Consider the following 9,368-nt stretch of genomic DNA (forward strand, 5'->3'; position numbering starts at 1 on the left):
AGATCCAATTAAGAAAGAAGGGGATAACATGCATAATAGTTACACGGTCCGTAAAATTTACCAAATTAACTATCACAATTAGCTCACATGCATTAAAGTTAGACAATGGCTATGCTATTGCATATACGGTTGATTGTCCCAAAATTTTGAACCATGGAATTAAGTACGACTTTCACTACCATGCTAGAGAGACGAGTGATTAGGCATAATGTAGACATATAATATAATTTGTTTTTCTCAAAGGACTATATTGTAAAGCACACAAAACGGCAGGGACATTTTACTAATTCACTTTTCTCCAATAATAGGGTTTTCAATAATCCAGACGGCGCTTAAAGAAAGATCAAACAAGTCGGTAAAATCGTCGTAGCTAGAATGGCGTCCGCCGCAGACCCGTGTTTGCCAACGAAGGAATCTCCAAAATGGCTGGAAATTCCTCACGAACTGATGGTAAATATATTTCAAAGATTGCGGACTTTAGAATTACTCAACGGCGCAATGAAAGTATGCACAACTTGGTGGAGAATTTGCAAAGATCCGGCGATATGGAAGGTCATCGATGTTGATAGTTGGGATGCATGTTATACAAATTACGATCTTGAGATGCTGACTAAGAAGGCAGTCGATCTTAGCTGTGGGGAATTGACCGATCTCAGTATCAAAGGGTTTGGCGCCGATGATCTCCTTGATTACATGTTGATACGGTAGGTTTCTTCCTTGCCATTGCCATTAAATCATACTCCTTAATCAAGGGAAACATTTAACCAATAGATTATGAATGTAAGAATTTTGGTTCAGATCATATCATAGACGTTTTTTGGCTTGTTTTATTTGTTATGTAGACAATTTAATATGGTTGCATGCGTCTAGTATTTGGAACATGAGTACTATGAGTGAATTGAACACAAACTTGAGAACATGGCACAGTAGAGGACATTGTTACTTGACAAAAAACCTTGTATATATTAATTTTGGCATGCATTGGATTGGAGTATACCCAAAAAGGTAGGACAAAAATTCCCTCTCGATCTCTTGTATGCGCCAAATGACGTGAATGACCTCATATCCTCATCTTCAATAGACAATAGGAGCCTTACAAATCTTGTTAAGTCCCAAGTTGAGGTGTATGATTTACCTTCATAACATTTGATCTGTTATTTATTTATTTGTTTTATGTTTGTTTGCAAGTAGCTTCTTATCTTTTAGTAGTTTTAAATTACTGAAAATGTTTTTCTTTTCTTTGGCTTTATGTGGTGACTTGTGAACAACAGCTCAAGTAAGCTGAACAGCCTTTCCCTTTGGTGCTGCTTTGATATGACGGGCAGTGGGTTGAGACGGTCAGTCAAAAGGGTACCACAATTGGAGAAACTTCATCTTACTTCCATCTCAATCAACATTGAAGACATTAAAGTTATTGGACGGAATTGCCCTCAGCTTAAGTCCTTCGAGATGGACATGACAATCACCGGGTCATTCATTAAATATGATGATGATGCCCTTGCCATTGCAAACAACATGCCTGAGTTACGCCATTTGCAGGTGTTTGGTAGTAAGATGACAAACTACGGATTCAAGGCCATTCTTAACGGATGCCCTCACCTTGAATCCCTAGATGTTCGTTGGTGTTATAACCTTAATCTTGACATGAATTTATTAAAGGAGTGCATGGAACGGATAAAAGATTTTAAGAGCTCAACACGAAACTATTATGACTTTGATGATACGTATTCTTCCGGATATTCCGATGAAGATGATTCTTCTGTCTCTCAGGATAGTGACATTTCTGAAGAGGTGGATTATTAATTACTATTACTATGATTGGGTTTAGTTAGCTTGGAGCTTTGGTGATGAGTGGTATTTTCTTTCTGTTTGGAATTTAATTAATATGGGTATGCTTTCGGTTCCTGTAACTATAATAAGCTTTCGAAGCAGAAATTGACATTCTCGAAGAAAAACAAACTTCAATTGCACAAGATACACATGTATTGCTTTCAGAAAACCGTTACATTTGTCGTGTGCATACTCGGGCGTACGCCATCATTAATAAATTTCGTTATAATATTACTTGAGCTTCATCAATGATTCTTGCCTGATGGGCAACACTTTTTGATACTTTACATTGTGTGTACGATATACATATTTTGTTTCATAGAAATATTGTTGTCAGCACCTTTAACGTGATAATTACAATCACTGGTGGGCCAGGTGAGGAAAAACATACATAAATCAATTATTATGTCATGTTTAACAAAACTAATAGGTAGTTGGAAGCTTTTACTGTATCTGCTGTATCTGTTGATTGAAAGCTATAACTTTTATTTGTATAGTAATATTTGGAAAAAAGTAATTGTAAGCTTTTGAAAAGTGTTAACATTATATTAGAATTTTGAAATGTGTAGAATTATATAAAATCTAAAAGTTGAAAGCTTTCCAAAGCCAATTAAAGTAGTTTTCACTTTTTAATTATGAACTTTTTGTTTAAAATAAAAGCTTTAAGTTCATACGGTTCAAAGAAGATATTTCTTTAATTTGGATTTTTTTTTTCTTAAAAATTGATGGCTTAAAATCTCCTAAAATCTTCAAAAACTTGTTACCAGACATACCCCTATCTAATAAATTCTGCCCCTTTTGGAGTGAAAATATATTAGTAGGTTTAGATCTAAATACAATTCATTTTTAGGTTAATGCATCACCCCCTGAAATGTTAAGTTTGTAGGCTTGTTTTCCAAGTACAAAAAAATTACATAAATATAAATGAGAAGTCATATATCCTCCTATCTTTTGTTCCTATCTTTCTTTCTTCTCATTAGATCAAAACAAATATTAATATTAAGACAAGAGATTAAGAAAGATAATTAACAGATTCCATATATTATTGTTTTATATAAATAAGAAGATTTACATTAACAAAAGGTAGAATGATATTTGATATCTCAATATAAATAATATCCCCTTTAAGAATTTTTAGGCATGATAATTTACTATTAGATGTATTATCACCTTTTTTTCATTTGTTTTTTCCACCCTATTCATGTGCTTACACTACAATCGTAACTAGGTGTTCTATTTTGTGTTCATTTGATTAGAGATGGATGGCACTTTTCGACGAGATTAAAGAGATGAGGAAGTGAACGAGGGAAAGGATGGGGTGGGATTGGTGGGTAGAGGACTAAAGGTTCTTAAACCGATTCAGATTTTTAGGAAATCTGAAAAGGTATCCATGTCTGATCTCTATGAATATCCAAATTAAATATACACTAACCGTTGGTTTGACATATGATCATAGACCTTGATTTTATCCTGATTTTCTAACTAGATAATTATTCAATTTTTATCCGGATTCAAATATTACCTTTAGAACAAATACAAAAACATATTTTTTCCAATAAAATGGCTATATAACCATTTACCCCCAAAGTTATCATTTTGCCCGCCCAAGACCTATATATAAATAGGAGAGGTTCATTTGGTTTAACACACCGCTAAAAAACTTCTTTATTCTTGATGTTTTTCGCAAATCTTTATTCTCGAGTTCTTTATTCGATTTTCAATCTGAAGATGACATCCTCGAAAAGTAATTAAACAACAATGTACTTTAGATCTTGTACGTACAAATACCCAGTAGGAAGGTGAGTTGGTTGTATATGACAACGATGCAGTATGGTTAGCGTTCACGAAGTTTGTCATCTAAGAAATGATTTCCTTCAACTGTGTAATTTCCCCAAAATCATTGTCGAATTTTTCATTTTCAAAAGAGATAAAGTTTTTTTTCATAAAACACATGTTACCAAAAACATTGCTTCACAATCATAACATAAAATCAGAGTATCAAAACCACAGTATCTCTCAAAACATAACGACTATTGGACGATGTGTACAGTCACGCCTTCTCCTTGCCCTAATCGTCAAAAGTACTAGAAACATTTAAATCCACAACAGTAATCTAAAACTTAGTGAGTTCCTCAAAATGCCCCCACACAACAATACACAGACAATGCATGCACACCAGGCCTACAACACAGGGTTGGCCCGCCTCCTAAGCCGAAAGCCTATAGTTGGATTGCTCTCCTGAGCCTACAGTACCAACTGGACCGATTTCCTTAGCCTACAACGTCTAGCTAGACCGCTCTCCTTGGGCCTACATTCGCAACTGGACTGCCCGGGTATCTTGTCCTACATCACAGAGCAGGACCGCCTCAACCCACCTACAATATGTCGACATGTGCAAACAAACAATAACCAACAAACATAGGTAATTATAACAGATATGCTAATCTAATAGATCACTACAGCATGCCAACATCCTAACACACAAAGGATACATAATGTAGTACAAACTATAGTGAGAAAACTCACCTCATAGATGAGCAGACCAGACTATGGCTCATGCGGAAGTAAAGACTGACACTACAAACCCCTTATACATCAACTAAAGGCAAATCATCAATCTACAGTTTGAAACCCTCAAGTCGACCAGAAAGTCAACTTAGTCAACGGTCAACGGTAAAATTCAAAGTCTACTCAGGTGGTTACCATGTCGTAGCCAAGCATAGGCCACGTCGTTGCATTCTTACGACAAAACAATCACGGTAAACCCTTCCACCACGTCGTAGTGATCATACCTCCACGTCGTGGGACCTGTTATGGACCTCTTAATGGATTAAGCTCTTTAATCCATTAAGCCTCATACTCATCCTTTGTAGAAGGCTTCCCTACACCCATAACCACCATAAAAACCCTTACTTTATGGACATATATGTCCAATGCATGTTATACACTCAAGTTAGGTCAAACTAAGAAGAAAGAGGTCAAAACCTCATGCTTGGAATCCAAAACTTCGTAGAACCTCATATCTAGAACATATAGCCATATAGAGACCTCAAGGTTCCATAAAGTTGCCAACTTTATGGAATCCATCCACTCAAACCAACAAAAGTAAAAAGAAATGTGTTTCAAAGCCTAGATCCAGAAGAGATGGATAAAAAGGTAGGAAATTATGGACTTACAAAGTTCTAAGCAATACACAAGAAGGTGGTGAAGAAATTTGCTTGCTGAATCCTTGGGCTCGGAGCTTATTTCTTCCTTCTTCAATAGATGGATACAAGGCGGCTAGGGTTTGTTTATGGACTTGAGAGGGTGATGGAGGCTCAGGGTAAGCAAACGCTAGCCATCACATCCTTTAAATAGGCCTCTAGGCCCAAAGTTTAGGGTTTTGCACTCCATGCATCACCACATAATGGCCACCACCAAATTCCACATTTAGAAAGTCTAAATGACCAAGCCTCAGAAGAAGTATTCCTGGAACGGGTGTTACAATTCTCCCCCATTCGAATTAGATTTCGTCCTCGATATCGTCGGTCGTACACAACACTAACACAATCCATATGCAACCTCCAACAGCTTCATAAAACCAACACATCAAAATCGAAAACTCGATAGACCATTCAACTCAAATGATGCCAAAAACAACCTAGTCACTTGAAAACATTCAACTGCAACCAATGTTCTAAAATCCGTGAGGCATGGCGTGGCGGCAAGGCTATGCCTCAAGCTTAACGAGCCATGGCGTTTTTCAAGGCGTGATCTAAGGCGTCAAGTTTGTATTAATTTATAATTATATTACCACATAAATATAGATTTATATCAAATATAACTAGTATTTAGAAGTGTTATATCAATAACTAATAAAAAAAGTTAAAGAAAAAACACAATACTTGTTTGTTCGATTAGAAAATGCATAAAAAGAGAAAAAAAAACGTGTCTCAAACGATAAAACATGCGCCATAACATGCCATAACGCGCCATGGCACACCATATCACGCCTTGCCACGCGTCACGCCTAACAGCAACGTTATGAGGCTTTTCGTAATGGTGAAGTCGCGCCTCACGTCATGGCATGTGTGGGCGTGCGTCATGGTGCGCCTTTTAGAGCACTGAATGTAACAACTACCTCTTCTCCAACGGTACAACCCCAATCTTAGCAAAACCAGTCAAACTAGGAAGGCCTCCTGAAGCTGTGACTATAACCAAATCTGTCGTCATGCTCCACAAACCAGGAATCAATCAGCCTAAAACTCCAAAAATATACGTACTGGCTAATGAGCTTCCATCCGTCACACATACCCCTAGTCCCTAACTCTAGATGTATACACCGTGCGGAATGAACACTCCACCCAACTCGATCATGGAATCTAACCCATCCCAAATTTAAAAAATCATGCCTAAAAGTTATCAAATACACACTTATCTTTATGACAAGTCATCACTAACACACCGCTCCCATGAGCATAACAATGTTCAATCCAAAAACTTGCATGGCATCCAATATCCCATAACATCTTAGGTGTACAACCATTTAGCAATTCATCCAAAAGACCTACAATGAACCCCATCACATGTAGTTAACTCTGGCTAAGCCCTCCTCACCAAAAATCAACAAGAATCTATCAGAAGACACTCAACAAGGAATTGTTGTTATATATTCAATACTTTACCCATAAGTCGACATCCTAACAACACACGACCCAAAAGCCTCTGACTATTGAGCCACCAACATTATTTCCATATTATTCGAACACCTGACTATGCCAAACGACTAACGAACCAACACACGATTCACCACGACACAACTATTGACCTAAATCACATAAGTGAAATCCATGATGGTTCATGACATGTCATGACACCATCCAACCATTTGAATATTAAGCTCATGGATCCTCACCGTTCTTGCCATCATACAACCATGGGCATGAAGACTCCCAACCAGCACCTAGTGGGCATATAGGTACACGACAATCATTCCACCGAACTCCAGGAACTAGTCAACATCCCACTCAACTCTTACAAAAAACAACAGGAGTCATATAATTCTATAATACGCAATCCTTCCACTGTCCAGGTTGCCCCGCCGCATGATCAGATGAAGTCATGACCATACGCAACCAGAAAATAAGATAGACAGTTGAACATTTGTTCCAATTCAAAAGCAATAAATCAAACAAGAACCATGCTATAAAGTCAAACCAGTAATCACATGATGTCTTACTCAGGCCACATACATCTTCACGAAAATATTGTTGAACTGTCAAAATTTCATATTCCTTGGAAGAAAACATAATGCTCCTTGGGCCAACTGTGTTCCTTCTTCATCATAACCTTACCCAAGGATGAACCATCTGATTTACCTAGATGAAGGGCTTCAACCATTAAAAGAAGCATTCTCCTAAACAACCGACACAAGATCCCAAAACCTTCGAACTGAACCAATGTCCTCAATATGCAACTAATCCAATAAAACTTTCGGATCTTGAAATTCCAAAATCACCTAAAATGCTGACGAGGAAAAGAATAACAATTGAATCGAAAATGGGTCGACGACTAAACCTAGTGACCCATTGTACCGTTAAAAGAGGCCCATGTGAAAATGCACATAAGCAAAAGAAACTCATTAATGTGACACCTTAGAAAATGGGGCCGCATCAGGGATCATATCGATCATGCACTCATCCTACCTCACTAGAGGCACTCCAGCAAAATCCCCCGATAATACACTTAGAAATTCACGAACTATCGGAACATCAAAGATTGAGCGCTTCTACTCCTCTAAAGTATTAACCACATGAGCAAGATAACCTGCATAACCATGCAGAATGTGTCCCATAGTTCTTTTAGTAGAGAAAAAGCTAAACCAGCCTGGTACCCTCACTGTAAATGGTCAGTTCTCCCCCACTTAGGGAACGAACCACCACCAGGAGCCTATTGGAATCACTCAAAGCCCCAACTAGCTTATCCAACCCATTGTAACGCCACGGTATTCAGGCATTTTCAAATTCATCTCTTGGTTTTAAAGTATGTCATTTTGGTCCTTGTTTTAAATGGAAGTGGTCGTAAGAAGCCCTAGTGGCAAAATCGTAATTTTAGGAGAAGAAGTGGTACGCTAAGCGTACATGTGAGTACGCTAAGCTTACTAGGGTGTGCCCTAGTACGCTGGGGGTACATATATGTACGTTGGGCGTACTCTTGTCCGAAAGAAACCCTAAGTTTTAGGGTTTGTGGGGTATTTAAGCACCTTTATGGATCATTTATCCTCATCTTTTCAGCTTCCAAGCCTTGATTCATTTTTGGCAAACCCTAAACCCATAAGAGAGTGTCTTAAGCTAAAAGGGTGTTTTATATGTGCTTAATGAAAAAGGAGTTGCATCAAGGAGATTAGTAGTTGAAGAAAGCTTGTGGATCTTGGATCATCCTCTTCTTGGGAAGCTCCAGAAGGTAAAATGTTGCTACCTTTATGCTTTGTTTGCTTGGATCTCACTTTGGTAGCTTTATGATGTTCTTTATGTCCCAAAAGTCCCATTGTTATGCATGTTTGGCTTTGGTCGTTTTGGGTTGTCCTTTCAGACCCTAAGGGGGGTTCTAAGCCATAAAAATGAGGTCCCTTAAGCTTGTTTGGCTACATACTTCTTGTAGAAGGTCTTAATGGATTAAGACCTTGCATTAAGGACTTTTTGGATATGGAAATTCATAAAGTTGGGAACTTTATGACCCTAGTATGCCTATGGACCTTGGATCTGAAGTATAAGCTCAAGTGTTAAAGCCATTAAGCAATTATGAGGAAATTGAGTCTTGCAAGGGTACGCCCCACGTAGGGAGGTGTACCCCCCCCCCACGTACCCAATCTGCTACCCCGATGGTAGATTCTGTGCAGCCTCGTGTACACTGAGCGTACCTTCGGAGTACGCCCCGCGTACGCGGAAGTATTAGGCCGTTTCATTTTGGGCTTCGGTTTTGGGCTCGGATTGTCTTGGGCCATGTTGGGCCATCTGGATTTTATGGTTTGGGCTTTTGTTTTGATGGACTTTCTTGGATGAAGGCCCATGAAAGGAATTGGGCCCAAATTGGAAAGTTGGGTCATATTTGGGCCTTAGAAGTTTATTTTGGATTTTGGGCCTTTGGCCATCTAGTTAGGCCTTGGATTTGGGCCAAGCTCGAGAAGGGTAAAAAGGTCTTTTACCCTAATTTGGACTCATAGCGTGAGTCAGAGGCTAGATGTTGATGGGTTGTCATTGTGGTATCTGATAGCGCATGGATCTTAGTGGTTCTGCAGTCATAAAATATTCGTAGGATCAGGTGTGATGGGGTGTTGTCTTGATATTAGTGGTTCGGGGATCTGGAAGCTAGCAGTCGGGGATCGTCTTGATGTTCGGCAGTGCGAGGTGAGTTTTCCTCCTTGTATTTACGGGTCGAAGGCACCAAGGTCGGCCCATTGGTTTGTTCTCCTACTATTCACTGATATGCTGATTATGGAATTGATATGTATGACTATGCTAGTTGTCGATGTGTTAGTATGGTAGATCTGTAGGACTACC

At 38.6% G+C, this 9,368-nt stretch overlaps 1 pseudogene; it reads left to right on the forward strand.

Moving 5' to 3' along the window:
* The first annotated feature begins 375 nt into the window (after window positions 1-375).
* LOC145126684 (putative F-box/LRR-repeat protein 23 pseudogene) lies at window positions 376-1,803 on the forward strand (annotated as a pseudogene).
* The last annotated feature ends 7,565 nt before the right edge of the window (window positions 1,804-9,368 follow it).

This window comes from Lactuca virosa, chromosome 7, assembly GCF_052849685.1.
Source record: "Lactuca virosa cultivar CGN04683 chromosome 7, Lactuca_virosa_CGN04683_v6, whole genome shotgun sequence".
Taxonomy (NCBI): domain Eukaryota; kingdom Viridiplantae; phylum Streptophyta; class Magnoliopsida; order Asterales; family Asteraceae; genus Lactuca; species Lactuca virosa.